The sequence below is a fragment of the Ochotona curzoniae genome, unplaced genomic scaffold, assembly GCF_017591425.1.
Source record: "Ochotona curzoniae isolate NIBS_2020 unplaced genomic scaffold, NIBS_Ocur_1.0 scaffold_1852, whole genome shotgun sequence".
Taxonomy (NCBI): domain Eukaryota; kingdom Metazoa; phylum Chordata; class Mammalia; order Lagomorpha; family Ochotonidae; genus Ochotona; species Ochotona curzoniae.
This window is the reverse complement of record NW_024467087.1, coordinates 22,108,085-22,121,407: the sequence shown is the minus strand read 5'-3', so window position 1 is coordinate 22,121,407 and position 13,323 is coordinate 22,108,085.

The following is a 13,323-nucleotide window of genomic DNA, read 5'->3' as shown; positions in this document are numbered from 1 at the left end:
GTGGCGCAAGTGGTTAAAGGTCCTCGCCTTGCACGCCCGGGATCCCATATGGGCGCCGGTTCTAATCCCGGCAGCTCCGCTTCCCTTCCAGCTCCCTGCCTGTGGCCCGGGAAAGCAGTCGAGGACAGCCCAAAGCTTTGGGACCCTGCACCCGCGTGGGAGACCCGGAAGAGGCTCCTGGCTTCGGATCGGCATAGTATCGGCCCGTTGCGCTCACTTGGGGAGTGAATCATCAGACGGAAGATCTTCCTCTCTGTCTCTCCTCTCTGTACATCCGCCTTTCCAATAAAAAAAATAATAAAAATAAATCTTAAAAAAAAACAATAAAATAAATAAATCTTAAAAACAAAAGAAATGCATAGAGCAAGAGCAAAAGCAAAATAGTGTGCATGGTATGATCTCATTTATGCTTTTGAAAAGCATGTGCATCCCCAGCTGTAGGCAAGTGCCTAGCCTGTATTGTACCTAGGCAAGTGTTACACTGCCTGGAGAAAAGCAGCCAATAGCTGATGGGCATTCTGGGCCTGGTTAATGCAAACTGTGCGTTAATATATCAGTGTACCAGCATAGTTGGCTATTCTATTTTTCTTTTTAAAAGATATGTAGAGAATATCACCCTGGCCCCCATAGCAGAAGTGGGGAGGATGAGGTGGAGCTACAGATTGCCTAGGGAAGTGGATCTGGGGACACATAGGAGCCACTGAGGACATGTTTGACAGGGAAGGAATGACTTCTGGGGGTTTCCATGTCCTGGGCCATAATACTTGCAGGTAGTCGAAGGAGCTGAGATGGTCGAGGATGGTTTATAGGGGAGAAACTGGAGGTCTTGTCTGGGTCAGGCCAAGGCACCTAACCTCGTGAGAGACCTGGGCTGGGCTAAGCAGCATTGCTGGCCACCTGCTGATACATGCAAAAGCTGGGGCTGGGGAGGCATGCCTTACTGGCCTAGGCTGCAGTACCCATCCACAAGCCTCAGAGTAGAGGATAGGCTACATTCAGGCTGGACCTGCAGCACCCACCAGGAAACAAAAGAAGAGGATCTTGGGGCAGATTCTGTAAGAGACTTGTGGGCTCACCTCTATGGTACTGCAGCATCTTCAGAGAACTGAGGATGGTGATGGGCTGAGTCAGGCTGGACTGTGGAACTCCCCTGACACTCATGGAAGCAAGGTCTGGGAGGAAACCAGGCTTGGTTGGACTGCAACACCTGTTGGCACATGCAAAGGCCAGGATGGAGGACAGATCATGCCAAGCAGGGCCATGGAAGCTGGCCTGGTAGTGGAACTTTTTTTTAAAGATTTATTTATTTTTATTGGAAAGTCAGATATACAGAGAGGAGACACAGAGAGGAAGATCCTCTGTCTGGTGATTCATTCCCCAAGTGAGTGCAATGGTTGATGCTATGCCGATCTGAAGCTGGGAACTAGGAGCCTCTTCCGGGTCTCCCACGTGGGTGTAGGATCCCAAAGCTTTGAGCTGTCCTCGACTGCTTTTCGACAGGCCACAAGCAGGGAGCTAGATGGGAAGTGGAGCTGCCGGGATTAGAACTGGTGTCCATATGGGATCCCAGCATGTTCAAGGCAAGGACTTTAGCCACTAGGCCAGGCTGCCGAGCCCCTGGTAGCAGAACTTAAGTAACTCCTCTGTTAGGCTACACCTCCTGCTGGGGAGCGGAGGGACTGGACTTGGGGGCAGGTCAGGCCAGGCAAGGCTGTAGTACTCCTCATTATTTGTGTGGATCGTGTCTAGGGCAGGCTGTGCTGGGCTAGGTTGTAGCACCCACCCATGAGAGCTGAAATGGATGTGGACCATTTGAACTAGGCCACAGTGCCTGCCATTGAGTGTCAGGACTGGGGTCCAGCCACGTCAAGCTGAGCCACGGCACACACAAAAACTAGGGCTGGGGACGGGCCTGGTGGAGATTATTGAGTGTCTCCCCCTGACTAGCCCACAGTACCCACTGTTGTGTGTGAAGATGGGCCTGTGACAGGCTGGACAGTTCATGTGAGAGATGGGGCTGGGAGTGGAACTGGCAAGCAGCTGCATCCATTGCTATATGTATATTGGTTGGTGCAGGTGACCCTGCACTAGCCGGTGCACACGAGAGTCAAGTCAGCGTCATCCCAGGCAAGGTCTTTTGGAGAACTCCAAAATGAGGTCCCTGGGCTCAAAGTTTGGCCACAGGGAAAGTCATAAGATACGTGATCTGACGTTGCAGTGCTTGTCAGGACGGGTCCTTTTCAGCTGCTGATGCCTGTGCAGCGGGCAGCATGACAGTCAGCTTATCTAGGTCAGCAGAGAATGTCCAGTTCCTTATCAGAGGATGAAAAGCAGAACAGGTTGGACCCCTCTCCTGAAAAAGCTTTAAAAATGTTTGTGGGCCTGTGGATGCACTAAGGTGGATTTGGTCAGTCAATAGAACTTGGAAAGATTTCCTCAAAATAAATCAAGTAACACCCTTGGAATTCCCTGCCTCACATCGGAGTCTCTAAGGCATCATTAAATCATTGTCCCTTATCACTAAGTGCAGAAGTGTTTTGACAGCAAGGAGGGGACCCCTTCCCCTGTCCGCACTGCAGACACAGGAGGAAAAAAAGGGAAACATTTCTTCTAGCAGCCTTCCTCCATACCTCAGCCCTGTTGCAGAGAGCGACAGAGATCACACTGGACATGAGTGTACGATGTTAGGAGTCGTCTTTGTTTGCCAAGCTTGGCAACAGCAGCTCCTCCACACTCCAGGAACCACCGCTCCACATGGCAGAAGCCAGGGGTTTTTAAGCTCTTATTACCAAGCAACAGCCAGGGATTTCAAATCAACTTAGGTGTCACAAATCAATCAACTTGCATTTAAGCCAATCAGGTACAGAAGCAGATAGGTGTGGCTAGCTACGCTGGAAACCTAATACTGCCTTGGGATGCTATTAGCCAGCTGCACCCTAGCACATTCCCCACAAGTGTTCTAACACGTCAAATCATTGACTCAATCTCACATCCAGGGGCGCACTATTAGGTTGGCACCTTTATTTCCATATAATAAGTAGGTTTAGAACTTAAGCTTGCCATCAATAGTCCAAAGGGGGGTTGGAAGTCTCAAACAAGCCCAATGGGTCGGGGGACTATGGAGGACTTTACTGGCTTTTAATGAAACATAAATTTCACCCAAGGGTCTCTCCCTTATACATGATCTTATTCCCCATGTTTTACCAGATCCCACATTGAGCTCGACCAGTATGATTAGAGACATCATCAATCATCCTGAACAGTGGCTGGGGCCTGGTGGTAAAATTCCTAATATCTGTGTCCTGGAGCCCCCACTCATACAGGGTAGAGGCATGGTCACAGAGAACAAGAGAGTCTTACCTCTAAGAGACCTTCATTTCATTGCATAGTCCGTTTCTCTCCCAGTTCAGGTGTAACCTTCTTTAGCTAAATCCAGGGGTTGACTCCTGCCACGTTCACGGCCGAGGGGGTGCTCAGGATCCCATTGGGGTAAGGGCCTTTCAAGGGGTTCTCAGGCCCACAGATCTCTTAACCGAAATGATGTCTCCAGGCTTGTATGCAAGGGTGGCAGCTCTTTCAGTGTCCTTTGCAGGCTGGGAAAATCTAGTCCCAGCTTTCTGATAGGCCTCCTGATCTTGCAGTGCCTGGAGAGGCCTGCCAGGTCCTGTTGTAATGTTATCCACCTTGGGACCTCTTCTCTCTAGTCTAGTCTGTCATACAGGTCTGGGCCAGGGAAGGCTGCAATCGGTACTTTGGGAGGCCACACTGGTGTTAGGGCCATCTCCTTGGCTGCTGTATCACCATGGTGGTTGCCCATAGTCTGGACTGACTTAAAGTCAAGTACAAGATCCTCAGAGGGATCTGAGGGCAAGGGGACTGAATTAGTATCTCCCGAGGAGACAGAAGTGAGCTAGCTTTATGCCCTTTACTTCAGAAGTGGCAGTGTGGGCCCGGAGCAGTAGCCTAGCAGTTAAAGTTCTCACCTTGAATGTTCCAGGATCCCATATGGGCACCAGTTCTAATCCCAGCAGCCCCGCTTCCCATCCAGCTCCCTGCTTGTGGCCTGAGAAAGAAGTTGAGGACGGCCCAAAGCCTTGGGACCCTGCACTCGCAAGGGAGACCTGGAAGAGGCTCCTGGCTCCTGGCTTTGGATCGGCTCAGCCACAGCCGTTGTGGCCTGGGGAGTTAATCATTGGATGGAAGATCTTTCTCTCTTTGCCTCTCCTCCTCTCTGTATATCTGACTTTGCAATAAATAAATCTTTTTAAAAAGGAAAATAAAAAAAGATAATTAATGAAAAACTAAAAGGAGAGAAGGTGGCAGCGCAGTGATCTGTGTGCACTGAGAAGGACTATCTAAATATGAGCGACTTCATCTCCTGAGTCCATCACACAACGAGATTTTGAGTCAACCTGCCTAGCCCTAATCCTCACCTCCCAAATAAAAAGTTCAAAGATCTTCCTCCGCACGCCACTGTGATTGCTGTACACAGATTCCAGCGTGAGGTTGCATCTAGGTGACACCTCTTGAAATGGGGACCCTCTGTAAGGGTACATTCAGCAGTCACACATAAGAAGCCTGCCTTCATAACCTCTCGCCTTTAATCAATTTCGTTTAAGGTGAACACCAAAGACTCCATCTTGATTTTCATGCCCTCCTTGCCATGAGGATTTGATCCAGCTCCATGTCAGGAGGGAAATATCTGACAAGGAGTCAGTGTCAAATACCCTTTGAAGTCACATTGAGCAATAAAGAGGTCTTAGAAGGTATAGTCTTTTTTGTTGTTCTTGTTTTGTTTGTTTGTTTTAATTGATTACATTGCATTATGTGACACAGTTTTATAGGCACTGGGATTCCCCCCACCCTCCCCAACCTCCCCAACCCCCTCAACCCCCCATTGGTGGATTCCTCCACCTTGTTGCATTACCACAGTTCAAATTCAGTTGAGATTCTTTCATTGCAAGCATCTACCAAGCATAAAGTCCAGCATCTTATTGTCCAGATAAGTTCAACGGTTTCTTGGGGAGACCATCTCTGGTCTGAAGGTAGAGCCAGCAGAGTATCATCCCAATCAATTAAAAGCCCCAACATAACATCAGTAACAATTTATAACGTTATGGAATTAGTTGACATAGTATTGAGTAACCAATATGTTAAAAGAAAAAAAAAAAAAGAATGCAAGTTCTGAACCACATCCTATGACTTCTACATTGACATTTCAATTATTAGTTTATATACAACTGGTTTCTATACACCTTAAAATGGCTATAGTTTACTATTCAGCTGTCTCATGTCTATTTTAATTTTAATATTTAGCAGTTTATAGTGTTGAAGCATGATTTTGCAGAACCTGGCTGTTTTTTGGGTAGTCCAACTCTATAACTCTAACAAGACGTATGTCAACAGTTTAGGTGAACAGTTTTAGGAGGGGTGTGCAGAGAAATCTTCAATACCCCAGTGAGGAGTAACTAATCTTTGTGTCCCACCCAGTGAGTTATAAGTGCATCCCCACTGACCGTTTCCTGTCTGTTTCTAAGCTTTCCTTGCTGTTCTCTTTCTATTCTAGTTTTGTTGTTGTTGTTGTTTGTTTGTGTGTTTGTTTGTTTTGAGGGGTTTCCGGAGCAATCCTGATGGTCATTGCCAGAGGAGGTTGGGGACCCAAAGTCAGAACCAGGCAAGAACCAGAGAAAGTTCCTCTCCTTAGTCCTGAAGGAAGTTTACTATTCTTCTGTTTCTGTGGACTGCTCAGTGCTCCTGGTTGTCATTCCAGTGACCTTGGATCCTGCAAGGCAGGATTTGGGCTTCTTCCATCCCATGTGGTAGATCCAAATGGGGGTGGGTGACCTCGGAGTTCTTGGCCTCCTAAGGCACTCCAATTCCCCGTGGTCTCCTTGGCAGTTGGGATGTAGTCCTTGGAGCTCGTACTGATAGTCGTTGGTGAGCATCTGGGAGTCTTCAGGGTTGGGATACAAGCCTCCTCCTGTCTGCCTGCTCCACTCTGGGGTCCCCCTTGCTCTGTGCATATGACCTCCTGTTAAGAGGTTGTTAGGATCGCTCCTGATTCCCCCCATATGTCTTTGTAGTTTTGCTATTGTCTAATGCTGATTCAAATCTGTTGTCTATGAGTTACCAGTTATGATCCTGATAGGTTATACTTCCCGTCTTCCTCACACCTTCTAGGGTGATATAAGATTTCTCTGCTCTCCCTCCCCATTTTCGAGTAGCATAGGGCCTTACAAGTATATTAGGTTTTACAATTCTTTGATGTAGATCATAAGCAGTCTAATTCATATCAATTGTTGGTTCATTGGTTACTTCACAATATCTTATTGTATGAGATACAGGCGTTTGGGGTTGAAATAATATTACTGTTTTTCGGATTGACATCATTTCATAACAGCCACATCAACAACAAATTATATCACCCTGAAAATAATAATGCACCACAGAGTAACCAACACAAAAAGGAAACACAGAAGTCTCTTGGGAAAAATGATGCCATCGTATACTTCATGAGCATGTGATGAATTCTACTAGAGAAAAGAGATTATTTGGAAGGAACCAAACTGAAATAAAAACATCAAAACACATGGGATACAGCCAAAAAAGCAAACAGACAATCAAAAAAATATATAGATTGGACTGTTGGAGTTACACTTTCCATGTTGGCTTCCTAATATAAGAGAATATATGATATTTGTTCTTTTGTGATTGACTGATTTCACTGAGCATAATGGTTTCTAGTTGGGACCACCTGGTTGTAAATAGAATAATTTCATTCTTCTTAACAGCTGAATAATATTCCATGGAGTAGATGTACCACAGCTTCTTTAACCACTCTTCCTTGGACACACATCTGGTTTTTTTCCATGTCTTTGCTAGAGTATATTGTGCTGCTGTAAACATAGGATTACAGATCCCCTTCTCACATGCAGATTTCACTCCTTTTGGGTATATTCCTAGGAGTGGGATAGCTGGGTCATATGGCAGGTTTATTTGCAATTTTCCAAGCACCCTCCATACTGATTTCCACAGTGGTTGTACTAACCTACACTCCCACCAGCAGTGAAGGAGGGTGCCTTTCTCCCCACATCCATGCCAGCAGGTGTTGTTATTTGAGTTCTGAATGTAGGCCAGTCTCACTGAAATTAGGTGGTACCTCCACGTGGTTTTCATTTGTGTCTCTCTGATGGCTAGGAAGCCTGAGCATCTTTTCATGTCTGTTAGCCATTTGAACCTGTTCTTTTGAGAAATGTCTGTTCATTTTTTTTTTTTTGCCCATTTTGTTGAAGGGTTGTTTTTTTTCGCTGTCTCTGGGTTTCTGAAGCTCTTTGTAGATCCTGGATATTAATCCCCTATCATTTGCATAGTATGCAAAAATTTCCTCCCATTCTGTTGGTTGCTTCTTCACCTTGTTAATTGCTTCTTTCGCTGTACAGAAGCTTTTTAGTTTGATATTGTCCCATTTGTTCATTTTGGATTTGATTGCTTTTGCTTTAGGCGTCTTTTCTAAGAAGTCTTTCCCTGTTCCTATATCTGGGAGTGTGTTTCCTGTGTTTTCCTTTAATAGTTTGATGGTTTCTGGGTGTAGATTTAGGTCCTTGAGCCAGTTAGAGCTGATTTTTGTATAATGCGACAGGTGCGAGTCTTGCTTCTTTATTCTGCACGCTGCTATCCAATTGTCCCAATAGCATTTGTTGAATAGACCAGGTTTTTTACCTGGATTGTTTTCAGTTTTCTTGTCAAAGATTAGTTGACTATACATGTGTGGATTCCCTTCTGGTGTTTCTATTCTGTTCCACTGATCTTCTCTGTTTCTGTACCAGTACCAGACTGTTTTGATAACCACTGCTCTGCAGTATGTCTTGAGGTCTGGAATTGCGAGTCCTCCAGTTTGATTTCTATTTTTCAGGATAGTTTTAGCTATTCGTGGTCTTTTGTGGTTCCAGATAAACTTTTGTATCATCTTTGTTATTTCCAAGAAGAATGATGTTGGGCTTTTGATTGGGATTGCATTGAATCTGTATGTTGATTTTGGTAATATGGTCATTTTGGTAATGTTATGGTCAGTTTGGTAATGTCTTGCCAATCCAAGAACATGGTAAGGTTCTCCATTTTTCAAGGTGTTTTTCTATTTCCTTTTTAAATGATTTATAGTTTTCATCATAGAGGTGTTTCACATATTTAGTTAGCTTAATTCCTAGGTACTTAAGATTCCTCTCCTCTATCTTACAAGGAACTGTACTTAGAGTTTCTTTCTCAGCTGCGGAATTATTTGCGGACACTAGTGCCATCGATTTGTGTTCAGTAATTTTGTATCCTGCTACTCTGCCAAAGTCTCTTATGAGTTCCAGTAGTCTCTTGACTGAGTCTTTTGGTTCTTCTATGTAGACAATCATGTCATCTGCAAATAGAGATAATTTCAATTCCTCATTTCCAATTTGTATTTCTTTAATTGCCTTTTCTTGCCTAATAGCTCTGGCGAGGACTTCCAAAACTATATTGAAGAGTAGCGGTGAGAGTGGACATCCCTGTCTAGTTCCAGATTTTAGCAGGAAGGCTTCCAATCTTTCCCCATTTAGTATGATGCTGGTATTGGGTTTATTGTAAATTGCTTTGATTGTGTTGTAGAATGTTCCTTCTTTGCCTATCTTGTTTAGGGTTTTTAACATGAAGTGGTGTTGGATTTTATCAAATGCCTTATCTGCATCTATTGAGAGGATCACATGGTTTTTGTCAATTTGTTGATGTGATGTATCACATTTATTATTTTGCGAATGTTGAACCATCCCTGCATGCCTGGGATGAATCCTACCTGGTCCGGGTGAATGATCTGTCTGATATGTTGTTGGATCCTGTTGGCTACTATTTTATTGAGGATCTTTGCATCTATGTTCATCAAGGATATTGGTCTGTAGTTCTCTTTTTCTGTTGTTTCTCTCTCTGGCTTTGGTATTAAGGTGATATTAACTTCATAGAAAGAGCTTGGGAGGATTGCCTCTTTTTTTATTGTTTGAAAAAGCTTAGGTAAGATTGGGGTAAGTTCCTCTTGAAATGTTTGGTAGAATTCAGCAGTGAAGCCATCTGGTCCAGGACTTTTCTTGGTTGCGAGGTCTTTAATTACTGATTCAATCTCATGCATGTTATTGGGCTGTTTAGATTGTTAATTGCTTCTTGATTCAATTTTGCTGGATTGTATGTGTTCAAGAATCTATCCATCTCCTCTAGGTTTTCTGATTTGTTTGCATATAGTTGCTTATAATAGTTCCTGACGATTCTTCATATTTTTGAGGTATCTGTTGTTATATCTCCTTTCTCATCTCTGATACTATTGATGTGTATTTTCTCCCTCCTTTTTTTGATTAGTCGAGCTAGTGGGGAGTCTATTTTGTTGATTTTCTCAAAGAACCAGCTCTTTGATTGTTTGATCTTATGTATAGTTCTCTTGGTTTATTTCTTCCCTTATTTTAATGATTTCTTTTTTCCTACTAATCTTGGGATTGCTTTGTTGTTGTGTTTCTAGTTCTTTCAGCTGTAAGGTTAGCTGATTTACTTGGTGCTTTTCTAGTTTCTTGACACAAACACTGATTGAAATGAACTTTCCTCGGAGTACCGCCTTGATTGTGTCCCATAAGTTTTGATAAGTTGTGTTGATGCCTTCATTTGTTTCAAGCAATTTTTTAATTTCCCCTTTGATTTCCTCTCTAACCCATTGCTCATTTAGTAACATATTATTCAGTCTCCATATGTTTGTATGTCTTCCTTGGTGTTTCGACTTCTTAGTCTCAAGTTTCACTCCTTGGTGGCTGAGAAGATGCATGGTATGATTTCCACTTTTTAAAATTTGCTGAGGCTTGTTTTATTGCCTATAACATGATCCATTCTGGAGAAAGTTCCATGTACTGATGAAAAAAAAGTGTATTCTCTGTCTGTAGAATGAAAGGTTTGATAGATGTCAACAAAGTCCATTTGCTCTAGAGTTTGGGTGAGTTCTCTTGTTTCTTTGCTTAATTTCTGTTTTTTTTTTTTATCTGTCCATTGATGTTAATGGGGTATTAAGGTCTCCCACTATGATCGTATTGGAGTTTATTTCTCCCTTTAAGCCCGTTAATATTTGTTTCACGTAGCTAGGTGCTTTCGCGTTTGGTGCGTATTCATTTATTATGCTGATCTCTTCTTGCTGAATGCATTCTTTGATCATTATGTGGTATCCTTCTTCATCTCTTTTGATGCTCTTTACATCAAAGTCTATGTCATCTGATATAAGAATGGCTACATCTGCATGTCTTTCCTTACCATTTGCTTGGAATATCTTTTTCCATCCTTTCACTTTCAGTTTTTTCTGATCTTTGTTGGTGAGATGTATCTCCTGTAAGCAGCAGATAGTTGAGTTTTGTTTTTTGATCCAGTCCTCCAATCTATGGCATTTGACTGATGGGTTTAAGTCATTTACATTCAGCGTTATTATGGATAAGGGGCAGTTTGGTCCTTTCATTTTGGCGATGTGTTGTTCCATGATTGAGTCTTCTGTTAGCCTTTTAGTGGGATGTTCTCCACATTTGTCTTTGTTTCTGGTGGTTGCTATTTCTTTTTTTTTTCATGGGAACATCCTTGAGTATCATTTGCAGGGCAGGTTTAGATGAGACAAAATCTTGAAGTTTTTGTTTATTGTGAAAGAATTTTATTTCGTTTTCAAAGACAAAGGAGAGCTTTGCAGAGTAAGTTATTCTGGGCTGAAAATTTTTCTCTTTTAGAATCTGGAAAATGTCATTCCAGTCTCTTCTGGCCTGTAGTGTTTCCTCTGAAAGGTCAGCTGTGAGTTTGATTGGGTTTCCCCTATATGATACTTGATTTTTTTCACATGCAAATTTAAGGATTTTTTCTTTTTGTTCAACTGAAGAGAGCTTGATTATCATGTGTCGTGGTGAAGTTTGTTTTTGGTCAACTCTGTTTGGAGTTCTGTAGCCCTCCTGTATATAATTTTCCAATTCTTTGCTCAGATTAAGGAAGTTTTCCTTGATTATTTCATTGAATACACCTCTAATTCCAACTTCTCTTTCTGCACCTTCTGGAACTCCCATAACTCTTATGTTGGACCTTTTAATCACGTCTTTTAATTCTTGGATACTTTTTTTTTTTTAGCTTGACCTAGCTCTCCTTCCAGCTTTTTGCTTGTTTCTTTGTGGTGACAGGAAATATCTTCTAATTCTGATATTGTTTCTTCTGCCTCATTCATTCTGTTGTTAAGACTCTCCACTATATTTTTAATTTGCTCTACTGTGTTCTTAATTTCTGATATATCAGCCTTAATTTGATGTATTACTGCCATTTCTTCTTTGAACTCTTGTTTGTACTTCTCATTGTTGAGCAGCAACTTTGCAACAAGTTTTCTGAGTTCTTTGTCTCCCATTTTCTCAATGTCTTCCTCAGTTAACTCTGAGAGTGGGTGAAGCTTTTGCTCCTTTGCTGGAGAGTCTTCAGTGACATTTATAGTGCTTTTGTCTTGTCTTTTGCCTTTTGTAGTTTCCATTCTGTTTGACGAAATCATCTCTATGGTGTATTACCTACAGGTCTATAAGGTGACTTTTATGTTCAATCTGTACCCTGGATTTGGGAAACACAGCTGTCCTAAATAATTGCTTTGTCCGTGGCACTGATTTTGTAGGCAGCACTGAGCTTGTCGCCCCCTGCTGGCTGATAAGTCTGAGTACCTCCTGGGTTTATTTTGGGTGGAGTTGGTGGCGTGCCTTGTAGGGGCTGTTTTTCCTGTGGAGCCTGTGCATTTTCTAAGATGGTAGTATTTTTGTTCCCAGGTCAGTTCTTGAGTGACTCAGCTGTCCTCCCTTCAGTATAACAGTGTCTGGTCCCGTGATGCTGTTATCTGAGAGCTGCTGAATTAGCGCATGCGCAGTTTACCACTCCTCCCCTTGCAGTTTATCAGTGTTCAGAGCACTTGCGTCAGTGTCCAAGATGGTGCCCACAGGGTCACCAACAAAGATCAGGGGGCTGTCGGCCGTCAGCTCCAGGGACCACACAGACCCTACAGGCTGCAAGGCTAGCGCTGCGGGCTCAGCTCAGTGCAATTAGCTAGTAACACGCCCACTCTGGACCTTCACTTGGGGTCCACACTTGCTGTCCTGCAACCCGAGGTGGCGCCAGGTGGGACACTCCTGGAGATTTGCGGCTGCAGGCTTTCAGCTCCAGGGACCACACCGACCCTGCAGAGAGCGAAGCTGGTGCTCTCCTCCCCCCTTGGATCAGTTCTGTGTGAACTGCCAGAAAGGAGTCTCTGTGCCACTCTGTCAACTAGGCATTCAGCCTCTTCACACAAGATGGCGCCCTGAGTCTCCTACTCTTTCTCTGCCTGTGGCTGTTCCCAGTCACCCAGCTTGGTTGTCAGCTCCCAGACTATACCCGCCTTCCTAGCTCCCCACGCGGACCCAGGCTCTTACCTGGCGGTCACAACATCTGTGTGGAGGCCACTACTGGACGCCTGGCTGGCACTGGAAACGGATCACTGGAGCCTGGATCACTGGAGCCTGGATTGCTGGAGTCTGGGTTGCTGCTTGCCAACTGCTGGTGGGTTCTTCGGTCCACTACAACACTGCTGTCTCGTTTCTGCAGCTTCCCTGTGTCCAGGGGGGTTCCAGGTACCCCCTGCTTACTGCTTGAGCCCTAATTTTCCCCTGTAGTCTTCTTATTGTACTTCTCCCTGCCTAAAGACTCTCTGTCTTATCAAATGTGTCTGTACTCTATGCCGCCATCTTGCCTCTCCCTTAGAAGGTATAGTCTTTTTTTTTTTTTAAGATTTATTTTATTTTTATTGGAAAGGCAGATATACAGAGAGGAGAGACAGAGAGGAAGATCTTCCATTTGATGATTCACTCCCCAAGTGAGCGCAACGGCCGGTGCTATGCTGGTCCAAAGCCAGGAGCAAGGAACTTCTTCCAGGTCTCCCACGTGGGTGCAGGGTCCAAGGCTCTGGGCTGTCCTCGACTGCTTTCCCAGGCCACAGGCAGGGAGCTGGATGGGAAGTTGAGTAGCCAGGATACAAACCAGTGCCCATATGGGATCTTGACGGATGCAACGCAAGGATTTAGCCACTAGGCTATCATGCCACACCTCTAATTAAAAAAAAAAAAAAAGTAAGGAAAGAGAAAATAAAGAGCAATGAAAAATGCTTTTTCCACTTCCTGAAAATGGAAGGTTTCACACAAAACCACCTCCAGTTCTTTGTGGAAGACCTGAGAAAGAGAGGGAGGGCTAGGCTGGGTGGGATAAGGCAGGGCAGGATTGCTCACAGTGTTGTAACTTCGAAAGTAC